We start from the raw sequence: 25,018 nt of genomic DNA, 5'->3' as shown, positions 1-25,018 counted from the left end.
GATTGTGAAATGCAGAGTGGTTTATGCATTGTCCTAATAACACAGAGGAAAAGCGAACAAATGATAGCAGCAGTTTTGTCTGAAACGTTAGGTTACAGAAGAATGTTAAAAAATATGGTATGAAGGAAGAGATACAAGCCAGAAAAGGCAATTACGATATCACTGAAACATGTGGGAATCTGGAAGCAATTTATTTGGCTGCACTTTTAGTATACTGAACAGTCTACCAGTAAATGAAGACAACAATATGTAAAACAAACTGATGAGGCTGCCATTAGTTAGATGAGCTGAGATAATGCTACTAGTACTAGCACAAGACGTGATGAAGGATAGACTTCAAGGATGTGGAACAAATAACATTTATTATATATCCACAGGCAGAAGCAACCACTCCTGTCTCCTGCTGCAAAGTACGTAAACAAGAAATTATGGCCTATAATTTAAGCACACTGGTAATTATGGTGTTTACTTCCTGATTACTTTATATACACCTATAAATGAGAAACAAATGTACTTTAAAATAAGCCACTGCATCTTCTCTTGTACCAGTCAGGTGCTGTTTTTATCTAATACTACAAATAAAGCACTTATGTAGCTTTGCACAGAACACTATCAGTAATTTATATATGGGAAATGTCGTCATAAATCTAATATAAATATTAAGAGTTATGTAAAATTTATATCATGGAGTCCATATATTTTGATAAAATTGTTAGAGTGGCTAATGAGATATGATCTTACAATGGAAACTCAAAGTTGGAAAATCAACAATACTAGGGAAAGGATAGATTGCAACTCACTGTAAAGATGACCTGTCAAGTTGCAGACAGATGCAACAAAAATACTGTTACACATTACAACCTTGGCCAAATCTTTCTTCACCAAAGAAAACACACACACACACACACACACACACACACACACATTCACACAAGCAAGCACATCTCACGCACACATGACTGCTACCACCAACATCTCCAGTCGAACTGTGACTGCTACGTGAATAGCAATATGGAGTGGGATGGTGAAGGGGGAGGCACAGCAGGGTATGGATGGATAAAAGCGTTACTCTTATGTGTCATTCTTTCTCTTCCTTCGTGTGTGTTTTCATCACCTTTCAAACCACACATATTCTGACTTCCAATCCCCACTGTATCAGTGATCTCATCTGTGCACAATGCACAGCTACATGGCTTTGTGCATTGTTGGTGGGACATCCCATACCCAAAATTCTTACCACTGATAATTATAATTATTTCTATTGATCCTATTTCCTCCCTCATTCTCATGATTTTTCACATTTTATTTTTCACACCTACCTGTGAAACACAAACTCCCATACCTCGTCTGTTCCCCCCCCCCATATTCTTTATGTATGTGTTTGTGCATGCTTTTACACTGCAAAAGGAGTTTCTGCATAAAATTGTATACTGTTATAGAAGAAGCTGCTGGAACAAATTCCATAAATACCGTACATAAATTGATGTATTAAAAAAGAAATCGGCACACTACTAGAACCTGAACATAGGGTAGCGAAGAGAAATGAAGATATAATAAGTGACTATTCAGTGTCAACTGGATGTTGTTAGTGTGTTGATATTATACCTTTGAATACAATATGTTCAGCATCATACAGATGGTATCAGACATACTGTTTCACTCATCTGGAACTAAAAAACTTTTCATGTGATTGTGAAAATTACTGCACCAGGTGCAAGACAGCAGTGCAAAAATGTGGGAATCGTTTTGAAGTCAACGTGATAGATGTGCTGCACCAGGACCTTGCCAGCATTACAGAACTTGCTGAAATGTTCATTTACATGGTACATCATTTATCTGAAACTTGTGGAGAAACAGAATCTAAAGTATGTAATCAGTGCAGTACTGGTAACAAAAAAACTATGAAAAAAAAGTTCGTGAAATGACAGTGCTTTAACATGCAAAAACAAAGTTATTTGTCTAACCAACGATGGTGACATTTCTAGTATAATAAATTTTAACACAGTTACTGATATAAAACCTAGTTTCTCCAGTCATGATTGTGTGAAAGGATGCTTTATTCCATTTACGTGTGATGTAATCGAAAACTTTACATGTGAAAAGATACGAAAAGTATGGTCGCAATGAAAACAATCCTCTCAAGCAGCCAACTGCTCCAGAATCTCATGTTAATGGAGATAAATTAGGATGAGACATCATAGACAATAGAACAATGGATGTTGTCTTATATTCAGATAGCAACAAGAGGCTTAACCAAAATGCTACAATATTAAGGAGGACTCAAAGCCACAGGTTTTATCAAACAAAGCACCTTTCTGATAGAAATTTTAAAAACTGTAGCTACAGCAATAAGGCACTGCAAAATCAGTGTATAGTAATATTCTGTGGTGCAATGGACATACATAAAAACAAGCTTATTGAAGCTTCTCAAACACTGAAGAGAATCTTAGACATACTGAAAGATCAAAAAGTCATTGTAATAGGCTTTATTCCCAGGTGTGATCTAATGGAATGGTTTTCTGTAAACAAGGAAATCCAGAAAGCCAACAGAGCTCACCAAAAAATCTGCAGACTGATGCATACAACTAATTTGGAAAGAATGTGCTTCACGAAACATGGAATGCACTTACACAAGAAAGGCGAATCCTATTTATGTAAAAAACTTGGCAAGTTAATGAAAAATATTTACATTAATGGTGAAATGTATGACCAATACCACTGGAGACAACAAAATACTCAGACAGAAGAGGCTCCACTCAAGAATGTAACTGCCAACTGGATATTGAAGGCAAGCCTGCCCTTATACATGCAGATGTCACAGAAGCAACAGTTGCAAATGAAAAACTTTAATCACTTTGGTAGAAGAGGAATCAGTGGCAGCATCAACAGCTACAACAGCAGCAGTAACAAGGAATGTAAAATCAGTAGCAACAGAAGATTCAGGATACTACAAAGTGGAAAACAGGAGAAGAACAATGGGAGGAGAATCATTACAACAAGTGTAGGGTAGGAATTAACAGCAGCCATTGCAGCAACTGTAGAAGAGTAAAAGGAGGGCAGTGCCTCCTTCCCATCTACAGGATTTTATAATAGAAGGAAGAAAGAAGAAGAACATGGTAAGTCATTTTAATTATTTAACAGTTATTCACCAGTGTTCTGTCAACAAGAAACAAAGTGCAACAATTAGAAATTGAACTGGAAGCCATAGACAGCTTGGTTGTCTTCATTACTGAACACTAGTGTAAAGGAATTTAAATTAAATACATAGTGTTACCTTCTTATTAATTAGCTTGAAACCATAGAATAACATTAAATGGTGGTGGAGGCTCATGTATCTATGTCAAAAGAGCACTCCAATTCATAGTTGGAAGTGATATGATTTCTTTGAAGAAAAACATTTTGAACTCTGAGTAGCAAAGTTAATAGAACAAAATACACTTAAAAAACTGTTTATACTCTGCTTATATAGGTCACCTAATGGTAATGTCTAAACCTTTTTCACTAAATGAATGTGATTGCTGGACAAGGTAAACCTACAGGATATCTTGTTATATGTGAAGATTTAAATATCAAAATGATGGAAGTGGGTGAACTCAGCAACGGATTCTTAAATATCTTGAACTGTTATGAAATACTATAATGTGTAACAAATGCCACAAGAATAACCCCAGTCACTCATCCCCAATTACTGGCCATGTTCTTGCAGATATCATCCATAAATATTGTAAGGTAGCTGTCAAAAACCATGGGGTATCTCACTAAAACCATGGGGTATCACACAATTTTGGTCAACTTGCAGAATTCAAAATACCTACAAAGAAACAACCAAAAGTGCTTAGCTACAGAAGGGTATTCTCAAAATAAACTAAAAAATAAAAATAATGCAAATTTGCAATGCAGGTGACCTGCCAGACATGGCCGTAAGAGCTATTTTCAGGAACACACAAGAATGGAAAATTTAACTAACTCAGATCAAAATTTGAGGAAGCAGTTCTGAAGATAGTATATTCCGTTGAGAAATCTACTAAAAAGAACTGGGTAACAAATGGTATCAGAAAATCCTCTGAAACTCTGAAATACAGTAGTTCCATTAAAGAAAATAAGAGTTACCCAGCCTTCTTACAGTTCTATCTCAGACACGAAAGGATGTATAGAAACCTGCTGCACGAAGCAAAAAGAATCCAAAATCATAAGACCTAACACAACTCAAACAAAAAAAGCACAGCCATAGTATAGTAAAACAAGATATTCTGAACACAAAGCCAAAGCAGATTAACATAAAAATTACAAATAAAGATGGTTTATAGACAACCCTAAGGACTGGGCAAACTTTGTAAGCCACAGCTTCAGTAATATATCAAACAAACTGCTAATAATAATAATAATAATAATAATAATAATAATAATAATATCCACCAGTACATCAACACAATACAGCTACATCCAAACGTATATATACAACTACAGAAATCTGTAATTATTGATACATGTTCAATTACCCGAAAGCTCCTAAATACAATTTAACATATACCGTACAGTTAAAAGGAAGTCACACTTGATCAAGGTCTGCGTCACTTTCCATTTTTAACCAGACATAACGTCTGAGAAAGGAAAGAAAGAATTAATAATGCAAATAACTATGTACCTTACAGAACGCTCCTGCTGCTACTCATCACTGGGGAGGAAATCAGTAGGATTGTACATATAATTAAGAGTAAAATATCAACAGGTCTAGATGAAGTTCCAATGTGTGTACAAAGAGACTACATTAGCAGCATAAAAATACCCCTAACAGACAACATAAATGATTCATTCTCATTAGGTTGCTTCCCTGATTACCTAAAGTGGGCAAAACTACTTCTCATACATAAAAATAGTGGTACAGAAAATATAGAGAATTACAGACCAGTTCTATTACTGTCTTCCTTTCCAGAAGTTACAGAAACTATAATGAATAACAGATGTAAGGATTCTTTACAGAAATACAGACTACTGTACAAAGAACAATTTGACTTCCGGTCTGGAAAGGGAACAGAAGCTTCTATAGCAAAATTTACAGAAAGAAGGTTCAGAAGCCCTAAATAAAGTAGAACAGGTAACAGACATTTTCCTACACCTCTGTATAGTTGATCATGAAACTCTTTTTGGTAAACTTGAAGCACTGGGAATAAGGGGGGGTGGTAAATAAATAGTTTAGGTCTTACCAGCAGACTGAGTGCACAGGGTAGAGAGATTTCAAATTTCAGGTAGGTCTAACTGTATGGTGAAACATGTCTCAAACCCAGAATATCTGAATATTGGAGATCCTCATGGCAATGTGTTAGGTCTAATATTGTCTCTTGTTTATGTTAATGACTTCCCACTGTGGGTCATACAAGGAGAAACTGTGTTATTTGCTGATGACAGGAACATAATAATTACAGACAGAACACCAGAAATTTTAGAAATAAAATCTGAAAAGACACTTATGGCAGTCCACAACTGGTCAAATAACAATAAAGTGACTCATAATGCAAAAAAGACAAATAATATGAACTTCTCCATAAATGAGAAACGTAATACAGTAACACTTCAAATACATAATGAAACTACGGAATGAGTAGCTGGCAAAAAAGCTTTATGCACATATGTTGATCAAAAAATTAAAATTATATGAACATATCAGGGTGCTTGGAAAAGAATTAGAACAGCATGTTGTGCTTTATGAATACTAACCACAGTGTGTAATAGCTCATGTCTGAAAGTAACATACTCTGTGTTCTATCATAATATACATACTATACATTCTATCCTCAGTTAAGGCATAATATTCTGGAGTGCGAATGCTATAACATGGAAGTGTCTTCAAACTGCAAAAATAAGCTATCAGAATAATGAGAAAGAGTCACAAAAGTGCACACTGAATTGAGCTATTCAAAAAAATGGGACATTGTGACAGTTACAAGTTAATATATATTCCAAACTGCAGTTTTTATATAAAAACCACATTGAGCAATATGCAGCAAACAGCTCTGTACCTGATCATCAAACCAGATACAGCAATTGCTTGTACCTGGACAGAATTGATAGAGCAAAGACCAAAACCACTATGTTTTACCAAGGAGTCAAGAGATATAATAATAAACTGCCAAAACAGATCAAGAACATAAAGGAACTCCATAAATTTAAAAAAGTGTTATAGAATACTTATGAACAAATAGCTTTTACTTGGTTAAAGAGCTCATGCAATATAAAATTATTACAAATAAATAAGCAGGTTGCTGAATTACAAAGTAGACAAAGGGGATGGATTATGCTTGTAAGCAATACAATACTACTGTAGTTTGTAATTTCCTCCATGAAATACAAAAGAAATGTGTATTATTGAAGGAGCCGTATGGTTCATTTCTCTTGTTTGAAGCAGGCTATTCTGCCTTATGTAATGCATTGATAAAATGTGTATATGTGCATTCATATTATGAATTTAACAATGGAAAATCCAGGATGGACAGGATGTAACATAACAATATCATGAAAAGGAAAGTTGCCACTCACCATATAGCAGAGATGCTGAGTGGCACATAGGCACAATGAAAAGACTGTCACAAGTAAGCTTTCAGCCAATGAGGTCTAATTAGAAGTTAGATGCTTATCTCCAAATTTAGAGATGGGTGTAACTACTGCATACATCAGTCTTTCAGGAAATATTGGTGACTGACTGGATAGTATGGTAACACAATTGTAGTGGTTTGGTTGAAACTAGGGCTGTTGATAAAATATCAATATATCAATACTTTTTTCAAAAGATTTCGGTATACATTATGTGATCAAAAGTATCCGGACACCCCCAAAAACATATGTTTTTCTTATTAGGTGCATTGTACTGCCACCTACTACCAGGTACTTCATATCAGCTACCTCAGAAATCATTAGACATCGTGAGAGAGCAGAATGGGGTGCTCCATAGAACTCATGGACTTCGAACATGGTCATGTGATTGGGTGTCGCTTGTGTCATACGTCTGTAAGTGAGATTTCCACACTCCTAACCTATGACAGTTAGGCACGAGGTGAGAAAACCTAGGTTTCATGGTTGAGCGGTAGCTCATAAGCCACACATCACACCGGTAAATGCCAAACGATGCCTCACTTAGTGTAAGGAGCATGAACATTGGATGACTGAACAATGGAAATATGTTGTGTGGAGTGACGAATCATGGTACATAACATGGCGATTCGATGGCAGGGTGTGGGTATGGCGAATGCCCACTGAACATCATCTGCCAGCATATGTACTGCCAACAGCAAAATTTGGAAGTGGTGGTGCTATGGTGTGGTCACGTTTTGCAGGCCTACAGTGATGTTTTAAGCACCTTCTTGCTTCCCACTGTTGAAGAGCAATTTGGGGATGGCAACTGCATCTTTCAGCATGATAAGCACCTGTTCAAAATGCGTGGCCCGTGGTGGAGTGGTTACACGAAAATAACATCCCTGTAATGGATTGGCCTGCACCAGGAGCTGACCTGAATACCACAGAACATCTTTGGGATGTTTCAGAATGCTGACTTCGTGCTAGGCCTCACCGACTGACATTGATACAATGCAGCACTCTGTGAAGAAAGGGCTGCCATTCCCCAAGAAACCTTCCAGCACCTGATTGAACGTATGACTGCGACAGTGGAAGTTTTCATCAAGGCTAAGAGTGGGGCAACACCATATTGAATTCCAGCATTACTGGTGGAGGGCGCCATGATATTGTAAGTCATTTTCAGTCAGGTGTCCGGATACTTCTGATACATAGCGTATATTGGTGACATTTTTTCACTGGTATATTGATCTCAAAATGGTAATATCAAGTGTCGATATTTTTATTTTATATTACATTTTTTTCGAAATTTTCAGTAAATATTTGAAACTGTTTTACATTCACTGTGTGAAGGAGTCTTATTACTTTTTGAGCTTTCATCTCATCCAGTCTCTCTCTTTGACTGTGTGAAGCAAGTTGTTGTTGTTGTGGTCTTCAGTCCTGAGACTGGTTTGATGCAGCTCTCCATGCTACTCTATCCCGTGCAAGCTTTTTCATCTCCCAGTACCTACTGCAACCTACATCCTTCTGAATCTGCTTAGTGTATTCATCTCTTGGTCTCCCTCTACGATTTTTACCCTCCACGCTGCCCTCCAATACTAAATTGGTGATCCCTTGATGCCTCAGAACATGTCCTACCAACCGATCCCTTCTTCTGGTCAAGTTGTGCCACAAACTTCTCTTCTCCCCAATCCTATTCAATACTTCCTCATTAGTTATGTGATCTACCCATCTAATCTTCAGCATTCTTCTGTAGCACCACATTTCAAAAGCTTCTATTCTCTTCTTGTCCAAACTATTTATCGTCCACGTTTCACCTCCATACATGGCTACACTCCATACGAATACTTTCAGAAATGACTTCCTGACACTTAAATCAATACTGGATGTTAACAAATTTCTCTTCTTCAGAAACGCTTTCCTTGCCATTGCCAGCCTACATTTTATATCCTCTCTACTTCGACCATCATCAGTTATTTTGCTCCCCAAATAGCAAAACTCCTTTACTACTTTAAGTGCCTCATTTCCTAATCTAATTCCCTCAGCATCACCCGACTTAATTAGACTACATTCCATTATCCTCATTTTGCTTTTGTTGATGTTCATCTTATATCCTCCTTTCGAGACACTGTCCATTCCATTCAACTGCTCTTCCAAGTCCTTTGCTGTCTCTGACAGAATTACAATGTCATCGGCGAACCTCAAAGTTTTTATTTCTTCTCCATGAATTTTAATACCTACTCCGAATTTTTCTTTTGTTTCCTTTACTGCTTGCTCAATATACAGATTGAACAACATCGGGGAGAGGCTACAACCCTGTCTTACTCCCTTCCCAACCACTGCTTCCCTTTCATGTCCCTCGACTCTTATAACTGCCATCTGGTTTCTGTACAAATTGTAAATAGCCTTTCGCTCCCTGTATTTTACCCCTGCCACCTTTAGGATTTGAAAGAGAGTATTCCAGTCAACATTGTCAAAAGCTTTCTCTAAGTCTACAAATGCTAGAAACGTAGGTTTGCCTTTCCTTAATTTTTCTTCTAAAATAAGTCGTAAGGTCAGTATTGCCTCACGTGTTCCAGTGTTTCTACGGAATCCAAACTGATCTTCCCCGAGGTTGGCTTCTACTAGTTTTTCCATTCGTCTGTAAAGAATTCGTGTTAGTATTTTGCAGCTGTGACTTATTAAGCTGATAGTTCGGTAATTTTCACATCTGTCAACACCTGCTTTCTTTGGGATTGGAATTATTATATTCTTCTTGAAGTCTGAGGGTATTTCGCCTGTCTCATACATCTTCCTCACCAGATGGTAGAGTTTTGTCAGGACTGGCTCTCCCACGGCCGTCAGTAGTTCCAATGGAATATTGTCTACTCCGGGGGCTTTGTTTCGACTCAGGTCTTTCAGTGCTCTGTCAAACTCTTCACGCAGTATCATATCTCCCATTTCATCTTCATCCTCTTCCATTTCCATAATATTGTCCTCAAGTACATCGCCCTTGTATAGACCCTCTATATACTCCTTCCACCTTTCTGCTTTCCCTTCTTTGCTTAGAACTGGGTTTCCATCTGAGCTCTTGATATTCATACAAGTCGTTCTCTTATTTCCAAAGGTCTCTTTAATTTTCCTGTAGGCGGTATCTATCTTACCCCTAGTGAGATAGGCCTCTACATCCTTACATTTGTCCTCTAGCCATCCCTGCTTAGCCATTTTGCACTTCCTGTCGATCTCATTTTTTAGACGTTTGTATTCCCTTTTGCCTGTTTCACTTACTGCATTTTTATATTTTCTCCTTTCATCAATTAAATTCAATATTTCTTCTGTTACCCAAGGATCTCTACTAGCCCTCGTCTTTTTACCTACTTGATCCTCTGCTGCCTTCACTACTTCATCCCTCAAAGCTACCCATTCTTCTTCTACTGTATTTATTTCCCCCATTCCTGTCAATTGCTCCCTTATGCTCTCCCTGAATCTCTGTACAACCTCTGGTTCTTTTAGTTTATCCAGGTCCCATCTCCTTAAATTCCCACCTTTTTGCAGTTTCTTCAGTTTTAATCTACAGGTCATAACCAATAGATTGTGGTCAGAGTCCACATCTGCCCCTGGAAATGTCTTACAATTTAAAACCTGGTTCCTAAATCTCTGTCTTACCATTATATAATCTATCTGATACCTTTTAGTATCTCCAGGGTTCTTCCAGGTATACAACCTTCTTTCATGATTCTTAAACCAAGTGTTAGTTATGATTATGTTGTGCTCTGTGCAAAATTCTACCAGGCGGCTTCCTCTTTCATTTCTGTCCCCCAATCCATATTCACCTACTATGTTTCCTTCTCTCCCTTTTCCTACACTCGAATTCCAGTCACCCATGACTATTAAATTTTCGTCTCCCTTCACAATCTGAATAATTTCTTTTATGTGAAGCAAGTAGATGTGGTAAAAAGAAGAGCTTCGACTGCACTGGGGTGTGGTGGTGTGAATGGAATAACAAGATTTCTCATGTGAAGAAATAGCACACCAGCTGCATTAAAAATAAATAAATAAATTTAATGCAACTAGTGTGCTATTTTCTTCACATCTGCATCCTTCAAAAACAACAGCTAAAAATCATGAACAAAAATCTAAATGAGACGACTGGTCTCTGCAGTGGTCGGAGACATGTGAGGGGAAGTGCTGACATAATCGGCACTTAGTGCTACCAACGGAAACTGCAACGTTTAACTTCACCATGCAATTTTGTCACTACAACCACTAGGTCACTGACACTTGCAGAAATGAAAAAACAGATAAGTCAACATGACGTGTTACAGATAAAACCAAAATGTGACAAAACCAAATGACGGAACCGCCAGACACATTTTATTGTGCCACTTACATGCACTTCCCATTGTTAGCAAAGTGGTTATCATCAAGCATGAACGTGCATCATTTTCCTTTCAGTTAAAGCCCTAAAGGGGATAAGCAGGCTGCTAACTTGTTGATGTACAGAATATCTAATATATATAGTCCATATCTATCCAGGCAGGCTAGGAAAAAATCTTACCTCCATAGTCTTGGATGTTACTGAATTTTGCATATGTTAAAATAAAGGACTAAGTAAGGAACAAATATTTTTTTGTTTTCTCCAAGAAAGTTTCTGCTCTGAGATACAGCTCTCCAAGGACGACACTGTTCATACCATTTTGAAAAAGAAAATTTTGGAAAAAAATTTAAAATGTTGTATCTCTGGAACAGTTCTTGATATTTTGTTGGTTTTTTTTTTTTTTTATTTGGAAGATAATTGCTTTATGATTACAAAGAAATCCTCCATTTGCACTTATCTGTCAAAGTTCTTTTACTACATCATGCTGAACTTTTTTATAATTTATGAAGTTTATTTTTTTTTTCAAAAAATGCCAACTAATAAAATTTAGATTTTTTTCTGCTGATTAGTACAATATATATGTATATAAAAATGAAGAAAAAATTTCACGTGGGAAAAATATATCTAAAAACAAAGATGATGTAACCTACCAAATGAGAGCGTTGGTATGTCGATAGAGACACTAACAAACACAAACACACACACAAAATTCAAGCTTTTGCAACCAAAGGCTGCTTCATCAGGAAAGAGGGAAGGAGAGGGAAAGAAGAAAGGATGTGGGTTTTAAGGGAGAGGGTAAGGAGTCATTCCAATTCCTAAGGTAAGTCTTTCCGCGCCTGGGATTGGAATGACTCCTTACCCTCTCCCTTAAAACCCACATCCTGTGTCATCACTTATAACTGCAACACTTATGGTCTTGCTTTGCAAATATGTCACTCCTGTAAAAATTGAAACCAGTTCATTACTTCAATGATACCCTTGTACTTCTTGTGGGAGAATTACAGACCAGTTCTCAGTAAAATCACAGTGTAGCACTAAACATAGTCCTTCAACCTGGCCGGCCGCAGTGGCCGTGTGGTTCTAGGCGCTGCAGTCCGGAACCGCGGGACTGCTATGGTTGCAGGTTCAAATCCTGCCTCGGGCATGGATGTGTGTGATGTCCTTAGGTTAGTTAGGTTTAAGTAGTTCTAAGTTCTAGGGGACTGATGACCTAAGATGTTAAGTCCCATACTGCTCAGAACCATTTGAACCTTCAGTCTGTACACACCCTTTTACTTTTGCAATGTGTTGTTGTTGCAATTTCTTTATATGCGGGTATGTTACTGCTTTCACTGAACGCTTACCAAGTTCATCAACGAAACTGTCAAAAGCAATGATTTTCTTAATTAGTTTATTTTCCTCCCATGTCGCATATGTAATTTCTGCAGTTATCTGATACACTTTCCAGGCCAAGTGTCTGTAAAAACAGTCCTCCCTTTCCAGGGCAGTCACCACATTCTTGAAACAAACAAGTCTCTCGCTTTATGTCACAGACTACTGATGACTTCACATGCACAACAAAGGTGTCATATGCACCAGTAAGTTCTTCAAAGTTACCACACAAATTTCAAAATTTGTGCAGTACACACATAAACAGATGTCTCTAGCTGGGTTTTGAACTACCCACTTAGGTTGTAGTGCATAAAATTGTGATCTTCCAATATAAGAAGTTGTACAGTTGCTCTTACAAATTCGGAAAGTTTCTTTAATACCCCGAGTCATGTACCTCTTCACTTTCATAACTTTTTGACCTTCACCTGTTACAGTTAGAGTGTCTTATTTATCAGCACTCTGGTGAGAACAGTCCCATTTATCTTCCAGATAAAATGACTTCACTATTTGAACTTGAGCTGCTTCTACAGGATGGCCATAATAGGCATCTGGTCTTCCAAACACTCCTTTTACAGACCTCACATCTCTTGATTTGTCTGTCGTGTACTTTGATACTGATGAAATGTGGTTCAAAAATGTTTTCTTTGAAAATGTCTCTGGAATAGTAGTTAAAACTTGCACCTTTTCACTGTAGGATGCACAGTATTCAACAGCTGAATTGATATTTGTGAAAAAATTCTTGGCAAGAGGGCAAAAGGTGCAAGAGTGCTTTGGTTCATTTTCTTCTGATGACGAAATTTCCACTTTGAAGAGTGTGGTCAGTTTTGCTGTAGTGTATTCATCCGTAGCTTAAAAAAATAGTAATTTCTTTGAGCTTTCTTGATGCATAGAGCTTATGACTCGACTTCACTGACCACAGTTTCTTTACAGGACTAAGTCAGTAGTTGACTGATTCACGGTATTTAATTCTTCCTCTATTGATGCAAAATCTGCATCATTTGCACCATGGGAGGCTTCACATTGTTAATATACTATCATTGTTGTTATTCTGTCAAAACATTTAGAACACAAAAAGTCGTCACTAGAAACATCTCCATTTTGAAACAGTCTTCAAATGACAACACTTATTTCCAACCTGAACAAAGTCTGTTTTTTTGTTTATTTGTTCTATATCACTCTTTTATGGATATGCAAATAGTCAGTACACTTCACTCTCCTGTGACCCCAGTCAGAAGACATTTCAAACAGTTCTTTTCACAAAAGACACTGAATCTGTGTCAACTGGCAAATTCCTCGCAAAACCACAGAACTCGCTGGATGGTCTCAGATTTCTCAGAAGCCTCTTCAGTAAACAAATTAGCACTAAACAACTACAATACAAAAACCTGCAATGAAAAACCATGACAAAGGAACAGACAAGAATCTACAGCAAAGTGTAAGAAATATCTGCAACTATGAAAGTGAAAAGAAATAACTGAACAAAAAAAGTGATAAAAAATAACTGCAACAAAGACAATAGAAATAAACATTGTAACAAAGAAATTAGTAAGAAACAACTTCAGTGAAGATATACATTACCTTTGAGAGTTAAAAAAAGATTTTTTAAAATAAAATCTGTTCAACTTAAAAGTGGAAGCTCTCCTTTACAGAGAATATAGCACTACATGGTACTAACTGACAGAAAAAAATCTATCTTTTCTGGATTGGTATTTTCGAAGGAAAAAAAAAATCTGTAAATTATTAAAAAACTCAAAAGGCGACAGTAAAGGAACTTTGACTGATATTTTAAAAAAATTTCTGAAATTTGAATCTTCAAACCGGTGTTCGCAATGTCATCTTTGGAGGCCTGTATCTTGGGGCGGGAATTTTTTGTGAGAAAACAAAAAATATGTGTTTCTTACTTACTCCTGTATTTTAACATATGCTAAATTCAATAACATCTGAGACTATGAAAGTAACCCCCATGCGTGAAGTGCACATTATGCCAATAATAAATCAATACTTAAATATACAGCTTTAAACCCTGCAGTACATTCCCATGTGCTGTGATTGCAAGGAATTTCAATGTATACAATATCATATATGAATACCTCCTGATCAAGCTTACTTGCCATCAGGGTTGACTTAAGGTTCGAGTAATGCACCAACCTCAAATTACTTGTGAAATTAGAAAACACCATCCAAATTTTGAAGGACATGTTTTTGGTGCTAATGCTATTTCACATGCTTGAGATTTTCAATGGCAAAATTTTAGTTTTTTGAAGCTCGTAAAGAGGCTCAGTAAGATGAATGTCTGGGTTGGTCTCTGCTTGCGAGAAATGAAGGAGATGTTTAGAAAGTTAATGAAATTGTGAAGAAAGACCAATGCCTGAACGTCTGGATGATCATCAGTATGGTAAATATGAACAAAGATACATGAGGAGAAATTTTGCATGATGAATTAAACACAGTAGAAGTTTGTACAATAATAGTCTCAAAAAAATTCACTCAGGAATAAATTAAAAAAAGAGATCAGAGGAAAATCTGCTCTGTCATCTTGGAACAATTCACCCAATATCTGGGCTTGCTCATGAATGTCATCCCAGGTGAATAAATATGAATTTCTCTTCATGATCTGGGAACAAAGTGTCAGCTGTTACACTGCAAGACCCAAGATCACCATGAATGAAAAAAGAGAGAATGAGCAAGTCAAAGATGAAGGTAATGCTGATCTCCATCCATATTAAGAGTGTTATCATGACTGAATGGATTGGATGAGGACAAGCTGTTAATCATAACTTCTAATCAAGTTGGAGGAAAGAGTACTTTAAGGAAGATAAGATCAGATTTGTGCAAGCAAAACTCAAGGGCTCTGGACCAACTCATACAGCTATATCTGTTAAACAGCTTTTAGCAGACAAGCACATTCTTGTGCTTCAGTGTCTTCCACATTCACCAGCTCTTGCTCCATGTGATCTTTGCCTCCACAATCAAAAGCGACAGATGAATTCAATTTTCAGTGTATGGAACACTAAAAGAAAAAGAAATGGCAGGGTTGTTGAACAAGATGAGCTACAGCATTGATTTGAACAATTTAAGGCATGTACAAAGTGACACATAGATGGAGAAGGAAAATATTCTGAAGAGGATAAAAGTTACTTCTATTTTTGTTTGCAATAAATAACATTTTCTCACACCATCCTCATTATTTACTTGCAAAGTCTTTTCTATACATAGATGACCAGCATATTGGACCTGCAATAGGGTTTTTTTTATTTATGTTGACAGTCTAGTACACTTCTGCCCCAGTAACACCTTTCGAAAAGACTAAAAATTAACACTACTCTCAACAGTTTTGATAGAAATTACAAGTCGAACCAATTATGACAAAAACAGCCAACAATTAGGCATGCACATCTAATCCTTGAAACAGAGAGGCAAACCAAATTCCAGGGATCAATTTGAATGGAATAAAATTATAACCATATAACAATCCTGGCTACCTGGGAGTTGCCCTTAATGCAGAATTCCATTTTAATTAACACTGTCAGAACAAAAGGGGAAAGATCTTAGCATGTAACAACCTCACAGTCCGGAACCGCGTGACCGCTATGGTCGCAGGTTCGAATCCTGCCTCGGGCATGGATGTGTGTGACATCCTTAGGTTAGTTAGGTTTAAGTAGTTCTAAGTTCTAGGGGACTGATGACCACAGCAGTTAAGTCCCATAGTGCTCAGAGCCATTTTTTTTGTAACAACCTCCTAAAAAAGCTACTTAGCATAATATATGGTAAACACCTTCCTTGATCTGCATGGCCATTCTATTATTAGGTGGCAGAATCGCAAGCCTTGTGCGGAGTCACTCTGCACATTGCAAACCAGCAGATATAGCATTTACCTCTGCCTGCTTCATCATGACAGGCTATATACGACTAACTCCCATTCACAGCTTATACAGTCTGGCTAGGATAGTGCCACTAGATGTCCATAGAAAAGCCACAGAAAGTAGACAATACACAAATGTATGACCCAGCTCCAACAATTTGCTCTAGAGAAAAACCACAAAGGGTGTGACTCAAATCTAGAAAGAGGCTTCTATGTGGCACCACTGAAACCACCAACATGCCTAAAATAGTAAGGGAGCAGAAAATGGACTGTACAGTGCATATCTGGGTGATTCCTATGGATGGTCTGTATTTTATAAACTTGTTGTAGTATTATTTGAAGAAACACAGCAACCGGTCACGTTTATGTAGTTTCATTTACGCCAAGAAGCATTTCCAGCCTTCACCCATCTTCAACTGATGTAATACATTTGTATCTTTCCCAGCATAACATATTTATTGACTGCATTATTATTAAAATAGTGTTAGTAAACCATGTGTTTCACATTGTTTCATATCTTATTTGTCAAGCTATATTATAATAGATGCTGTATTTTTGTGTATTCCTTGGTCAGTCCATGACAAAATGAAACAAATAAATTGATATTAAATAGTTATCTGTTTCTGTCACCTTAAATATTGATCCACAACTTATCATCTCAGTAATGTGCAACTTTGCTTTCAAATGTCACAAGAAGTGGTGTTTTCATTGTTATAAAAATATTCCCAAGAATACATTTAATTTCTCATAAATTGTAGTAATTTGACATACCTCTTCTCATTGTTATTACTCCTCTTTATCAATTTTCTGACAGAGACATTATTAATAAGTACATCTTACAGTGAAGGAAGAGTTGTTGGCACTTTTAGCTGGAAGATGCAGATGGGTAGTTTCAACTGTCTGATAGGAAAGGGTTCTCTTCCTCTATTTCCCCTTGCTTGGGATGTGAGAGAGTTGCGACTTATGTGTATTTGTTGAATGCAGGAGACCACAATGGATGTGTGTGTAGCATTGTATCAAGTTTGTATTGTGTGATGAAAATAGTGAGAGGCCGAAAAAAGGGAACTGCTGAAATTGTTGCCCCACCTGATTAAAATATCATCACCAGTGTCACACATCCTACTCCACAAGACACTGCAGTAACATCTGGGATTTAATCCAGCATACTGACATAAGGTACGGTAATAAGGAACTTTAAGTCACTGCCTCTCCGTCCATTATCAGCTAAATGCTGGTAGTCAAATGTTTCTTCCATCACCAGGATACAAATCAGTTACCACTGCACATGCATGTACAGGGTGTACATAAAGTCCCGGCACACTTTCAATTATTTATTGCACAAGAACTAACATTATACAGATGTCAAGCATGTTGCATTTTGAAGAGAAGCACTGAAAGTTCTTTTTACAATCATTCAATATGCGAACAATGAGTGACCTGGCAGACGTCAATACGGTAATCGAATTCTTTCAATACCCATCCCAGCATGACATTATCGACTGTGGCAGCCGCTTCCCGTATTCTCTCCTGGAACCCTGCTACATGACGTGGCAGAGGCGGTATATACACCAGATCTTTAATGTGTCACCACAGAAAAATGTCACATGGAGTGAGATCTGGTGATTGGGGAGGCCATTTCATGAAACAGCTGTCCCCTTCTGTAGCACGGCCGATCCATTGACACGACAGCTCTGTGTTCAGCTACCCAAGAACTTCACAATGAAAGTGGTGTGGAGCCCCATCCTGCTGAAAGATGAACGGAGCGTCCATTTGCATTTGAGGCATCAGCCATTGCTGCAACATGTCCAATCTGTAGCACACTTGTTTTTGTCGAACTCCAACATACAGAAAGCTTGCTCCACACCTAAACTCGCCGTGTTTGTGATTAGTGCTGACTATCGGTAGTATATATGGGGGAAAAAAATTATCAGGGTTTCTCTTCAAAATGACATTTGTATGATACCAGTACAATGTTTGGTTCTTGTGCAATAAATCATTGAAAGTGTTCCTGGCCTTTATGTACACCTCATATTAGTAGCCTTGACTACAAAGGTGGGTTACATTGAAGTAATTTTCATTTACTACTTAAACTGTACCCCAGATGCTGCAGAAAAAAATTTAACATTTCTACAAAAATGTATGATAAAGCATACAGATGCTAATAATGAGGCTCTCAATTTATATTATGCATAAAACTTTGATGGTTAATACCTTCATTTACTTGTGCTAAATGCAACATGTACACACTTTTGAGCCAAAGCATTGTGAACACTGCCCACTGCAAGACAGATGCCCACCTTGTGGCACTGGGGGCACATGATGCAGTATAGAATGTGTATAAGCAAAACAGAGGGGAATCAGGGATCATTCCAGTGATGGTACGGACTAAAAGTGGAGAAAAACACTAACATATGAGACTGTGACAAATGGTAGACAGTTATGGCCTGGCATTTTGGAATGAGCATCTTAGAAACTGTGAAGCTGGTAGGCTGTTTGCATGCTACTGTCATACATGTCTATGTAAACTGGTTGACAGGCAGTGAAACCATGAGCACACAGAAAGTTGTTCGACGTCCATGCTCGATTGCAGAATGTGGAGGTCTGACGCTTGCCTGCTGTGTAAAGCAGGATAGGTGGCAGATATGATGACAGATTATGGAAAAGTGTCACCTTGTTGGATGAATTATACTTCTTGTTCCTGGTTGTGTCCAGACACACTGCCATACAGCCAAACATCTGCTTTAAATGTGAACTCTCCCACAGATGCAGTGTTGTGGGGGCATTATTATGCTATGAGGGACATTCACCTGAGCTTCCATGGGGCATGTGGTAGTAGTCAAAGGCACCACAACAGCTGTAGACTTCGTAAACATTCCTGTGGATAATTTGCATCCCTTCGTGGTTATGTTTTCCCCGACCATGATGACGCAAAATAGTTGTCGACTCCGGTTATCAATTCTTTGTTTGAAGTGAATCTTCGTTCACCAAGAAAAATTTCAGTTTTGGGAAGAGATGGAAGTCTGATGGAGCCATATCAAGTGAATAAGGCGGGTGTGGCAACAATGCATACCTTAGATCATGTAATTTTGCCATGGCGATGGCAATGTGTGCGGGTGCGCATTGTCTTGATGGAAGATCACTTTCTTCCTTGCTAAACCTAGCCTTTTTTCACGTATCTTTTGTTGCAATTTATCCAGGAGGTTAGCAAAGTATTCTCCACTAACTGTTTGCCCAGTGGGGAGATTATCTACAACCAGAATCCCCTTCGAATAACAGAACAATGATGCCACGACCTTTCCCGCTGATGGAATTGGCTTTGCTTTCTTTGGTGGCAGAAAATCAGCATTTTTCCACTGCTGTGACTGTTGTTTTGTCTTTGGGATATAGTAGTGCACTCAAGTTTCATCAGTGGTCACAAACAGTTTGATCCAGCATCAAAAGTCACAGCACCCATCTTGCAGATAATTTTTTCATTTCTAATTCTTCAGTTAAAATGTGATATACCCTTTCAGATGACATCTGGCGAGCATGAGCAATTTCACACACTTTCAATTGGCGATCCTCCATGACCATTTTGGGACTTTTGCAATGATTTCTGGAGTAGTGACACATCTTGACCGACCATTCAATCGATCACCATCTAAGCTCTTCCGATCATATTCAAAATTCATTTGTCCACTTGGAAACAGTTGAATAAGAAGGAGCAGAGTCCGTCCCCCAGTGTATTCTGGAAATTGGCATGAATGTCCTTTGCTTTCATACCTTTCTTTACGAAGTACTTAATCACTGCTCAAATCTTGATTTTTTGTTTTTCTTTTTTTCCATCTTCACAAATCACTATGCGGGAATAACAACAGAGCCACATCACTGCCACAGCTCTCTTCCAAGAGCACTGACATGGCACATGTTTATGGGCAACAGCTAGCACTGACCTCTCGTGGTCATTCTGAGAACTTTCAAACCACCCTCGTAATATTCAGCATTGTAGTGGCCTATGAGGTAACAGGCAGAAGTTCAGACAGACAAGCTGCTTACACAGTGGAGCACTGACATAGTGCACTGACTCGGCGATGGCGTGAAGACAACATGTGGCTCAGCTATAGAGTGGAGCAGTGGGCGACATTGGTTGGCATAGCAGTAGCTCATGGTGCCATCCAGAATCTGACTTTGAATTGCTGGTTCGACTCTGGCAATGGTGAGCAATCCCAGCGAGGTGGCAGCTAAAGTGGTGTTGGCTGCCTGGGCTGGGCAGACAACCAAAGGTCTTTACTTTTTAGCTGGGTGATGGCAGAGTAGTGGCAATAGTGCAGACAGACAGAGACTGGATGCTGCTTACTGCTCAGTGGCTAAACTCACTGATGGGCTGGTAAAACCATGGTTAAATACAGCTTCAATGTGCTTATAGTTGTGGATTGCATGACATTTTGGTGTCACTCGGAACCATATGGAACAGGGCAATGGTCGGGGTATGTCATAACTGGTAGAGCATGTTGATGAGGCAGAAGTCAGGCAAGCTGCAGTGGCTTCTCAAAGACTGGCCACATGGCACTGATACCCAGGACTGTTTGACAGAACTTTTGCTGCTGCTGAGGAATGCTGATCAATCATGGGTAGCTGTGACCAATGTCCATGGACTGTGGCCTGATTTCAGCGCTCATGGGCTGATGACACAGGAGCTGATCATGCAGTCCAATGACCAGCATCTGATGTGTGGCTGTGCCTTTGCTGCAGTTCTGGGCTACAGCTTCTGTTCCAAGTTCTATAGTTTTGCTCATTGCAATCTCTTTCTGTCTCACAAGAAACTTCACCCATGAATTTTGGTAGAAACAGCCACCAGTTTAATAACAATTATATACACTTCACATTTACATTCCCAGTGTCAGTTTATCATCATTCACACTTCTTTTCCATATTGATCATTCTAGCACTTGGCTTTCACTTAAGTCCCTATGTCCTCATCTGCATTTGCAGCTATATTACACATCATGAGAAAGGAATGGGGTTAAGGAAAGGTGTACTACCTGCATAAACTTCCAGCCTTTCCACTTAATGTGAACATGCTAAAACTCTCATTTCCCACCTTCTCCTATCATTTGCAAAGCATGTATTGAGTAACTGACAAGAAAAAACCCACAAATATTCCTGAATATTGTGTTAAGGTACATCCTACATTTTACCTGCTTCCTGGCACTAACCCCAGAAAAACCAGGCATGCCTTGACCTGTATAATTCTTTTATGTAAACCATATGTGTACTGTACTGTTGTCTTGTCATTATGAACTAATCAACAATGAAAAATGTTACATTAGAAAGGAGTCAGTAGTAGCGTTTCCATAGTTGCACTCTTAATCATATCGACCAGGCAGAAGTCTATAACAGACTACTTCATCTTACCCATGATTCTAACTTCTCATCTTCACAATAAATTCCCAATTCTTCATGGAAAAACCTTAATATCTCCACAAACAGATACTTCTTCCTCCATGAGAAAACAAATAATCCAGCAGCCCCACTTAATCGAGCCTTCTGCTACCATGGTCCTATTTCCTGGGTCACAGTTGCTTTCCAGCTACCCTCCTGTGCCAATTCTACATTTAACCTCTCAGTATGAGAGAGTACTTCCTGCCCAAGATCCACCTTTCAAAAGCTTCATAAAACCTTCTGGTCATGTTCTTCTGTATTAACAAATTTCTACAGATATTTGTGGTGGATTTATTGCTGTTATGTGCAAACCTGAGCAGTTTAGTGGATATCTTTACATGTAATGATAACCTCTCATCCATGTGATGTCTCAGCATATTGCCATTTTGGGTCAGTTGGGTATGATGTAAAGACGGAAAATCTGAACTATTCAATTCTGTTCTGACACTTAAGCCACGCTGTACTTGGTCAGTGCTGAGCTACCACTGGTTACATCTATGTTGTTAATATGCATGCTATATTCCAAATATGCACATCTTCCACATAATCTAAATCTAATCTAAAAGCTTCTCTAACCCATTACCTAAACTATATCTAAAAACAAAGATGATGCGACTTACCAAACGAAAGCGCTGGCAGGTCGATAGACACACAAACATACACACAAAATTCAAGCTTTCGCAACAAACTGTTGCCTCATCAGGAAAGAGGGAAGGAGAGGGAAAGACGAAAGGATGTGGGTTTTAAGGGAGAGGGTAAGGAGTCATTCCAATCCCGGGAGCGAAAAGACTTACCTTAGGGGGAAAAAAGGACGGGTATACACTCGTGCGCACACACACACGTCCATCCACACATATACAGACACAAGCAGACATATTTAAAGACAAAGAGTTTGGGCAGAGATGTCAGTCGAGGCGGAAGTGCAGAGGCAAAGATGTTGAATGACAGGTGAGGTATGAGTGGCAGCAACTTGAAATTAGCGGAGTTTGAGGCCTGGTGGGTAACGGGAAGAGAGGATATATTGAAGAGCAAGTTCCCATCTCCGGAGTTCGGATAGGTTGGTGTTGGTGGGAAGTATCCAGATAACCCGGACAGTGTAACACTGTGCCAAGGTGTGCTGGCCGTGCACCAAGGCATGTTTAGCCACAGGGTGACCCTCATTACCAACAAACACTGTCTGCCTGTGTCCATTCATGCGAATGGACAGTTTGTTGCTGGTCATTCCCACATAGAATGCATCACAAAACTATTACAGTTCTTATTTTATCCTTCAAAAATGAAACTTATGATTACTTTGGCCACTTCTAAGTCCCCTCAGTACCCACTGTTTCCCATGTCTAAACTAGGCACCCTCCTGGTACTGGCTTGCTTAATGACCTTGTTAATGATGAATCCGACAAATTATATCGTGTAACGTGGTGCATGGGGATGGATCACCTTGCAAATGACATTGTGTACAAGTTACTGGCACTAGAGGTTTGGCCCTCAGGCCACTCTTAAATACAGCATTTGTGTATACATCCGACATATTGAACAACAGGGACACAAGTATACAAACCTATAGAATGTACAGATTCAATGCATGAAAAAACTCTGTGCACCTACTCACATCTGTTAACGTCTCTGTTAATATTCAGCACTGTCTTCCATCCATACACTTCCTGCCCTCTTCAGGAAAAAAAAAAACTGGTTGCTCCTGGTACTGGGTTGAGTTCTCTGGGATGGTGGATGTAGTCGGCAACTCTTCATGGGATATTCAGCGCTATAATGGCTGGTGAGCTGTTTACACAGTGGAGCCCTGACATGGTGCACTGACTCAGTAATGGTGTGGAGACCACATGTGGCACGGCTACAGCACAGAGCATGCAGAGGACGATTTCAGTCAGCGTGATGGAAGGACATGGTGCTGCCTAAAATATGACTGAACTGCTGGTTGGGCTCTGGCGATGGTGATGGCAAGCAATCCTAGGGAGGTGGTGGCTAAAGTGGCGTTGGCTGCCTAACCTGGGCAGACAGGAAGACGTCACTCCTTCATGGCCTGATGGTGGCAGAGTTAAGGTGATGTGGAGATGCACAGAGACTGTGCATCACTTATTGCTCAGCTGGCCCAACACACTGGTGACCTTTTACTGCTGTGGTCAAATAGCGCTTCCATGTGTTGACAGTTGTGGAAGGTTTGACATTTTGGTGTCATTTGGAACCATCTGGAACAAGGCAATGGCTGGGGTCTGGTGTAATTGGCAGGGCACATTGACAGTAGGTCGGGAAGTCAAGCCTGAGTCGCTTCTTGAAGACTGGTGCCAAGGCACTGTCACCCAGAACAGTGTCACAGAAATTGTGCTGCTGCTGAGGTGTGCTGATAAAGCATGGACAATTGCCAACTGCATGACTTGTGGTCTGATTTTGTCACTTATGCTCTGGTGACACATGAGCTGATCAGTCATTTCAAAGACCAGCACCTGATGTCTGGCTGTGCCTTCATTGCAGTCCTGGGCTACAACTTCTGCTCCTAGTTCTTCTATAGTCTCATCCGTTTCATGGGAATTATGTGACCTGAGTGTAGACATCTGATACCATATAATTCAAGAACCAACCAAGATCTTACTGAATCCATGCCATGCAGAATTACTGCTGAGCTGCATATCAAAGGTTAACCACATGCTGTTAAGCAGGTGATAATGATGCTTCAGCTTAGAGTAGGATCATTTATTATATGCACAAAAATATATTGACTGGAAATCATCTTGCAGTTACTGAGAGTAAATATTTTTCAATATACAATTCTAAACAGACACAGACAGTTCAATAGTAATCTCATTCAAGACTGATGATAAATATCTACTTCCCAATTCCTGACACAGAAAAAAATGGGGGCAAAACTGTTGTGTATACAATGCAGTATCAGTAAAATAATCTGTTGCTGCTGTACAGTATTAAATTGCTGGAGAGTGGGGTCACTAATTTCCTTCCTGTTATTTCAAACTATACTTCTCACAAGCAGGACCAAAGGGGCTCGTTACTGTCATTAATGTAGCAGAAGAACATACTTCATGCATTTGTAAGCATATTTGTAGTTGTGGAAGAAGTTTAAACATTACTCCATTTATGAATGAATGCTATTTTATTACATGCACTGGAGATGGAGCATTAATGTAATACTCCATGAGCCATTAAACATGCTAGTCTAACATACTGTTGCTTTGGCTTTGTAGTTGTGCTGGGCAGGAAGAATTGTTCACAAAATTTTTCCTCTCAGTGCATAAGAAAGGGTCTAGTAAGTGCTCATTACAGCCATCCACAATACAAATATATGCAATTGGTAAATTATATAGATGAAAGAAGAGGATTATATCTAAGTACATTTTATGACCCCTCACAACAACGACGCACATTTAAAAAAATTGCAGGTGTACAATACAGGGTGATTCAAGAGCAACGTCACA

At 38.8% G+C, this 25,018-nt stretch overlaps 1 protein-coding gene across 1 annotated transcript in view; it reads left to right on the top strand.

Moving 5' to 3' along the window:
• Positions 1 to 25,018, top strand: part of LOC124795388 (trypsin-7-like) — a 100,658-nt gene that overhangs the window by 22,542 nt on the left and 53,098 nt on the right. The window lies entirely within an intron of this gene.

The sequence above is a fragment of the Schistocerca piceifrons genome, chromosome 4 (assembly GCF_021461385.2).
Source record: "Schistocerca piceifrons isolate TAMUIC-IGC-003096 chromosome 4, iqSchPice1.1, whole genome shotgun sequence".
NCBI lineage: Eukaryota > Metazoa > Arthropoda > Insecta > Orthoptera > Acrididae > Schistocerca > Schistocerca piceifrons.
This window is presented reverse-complemented; position numbering and strand designations above follow the sequence as displayed.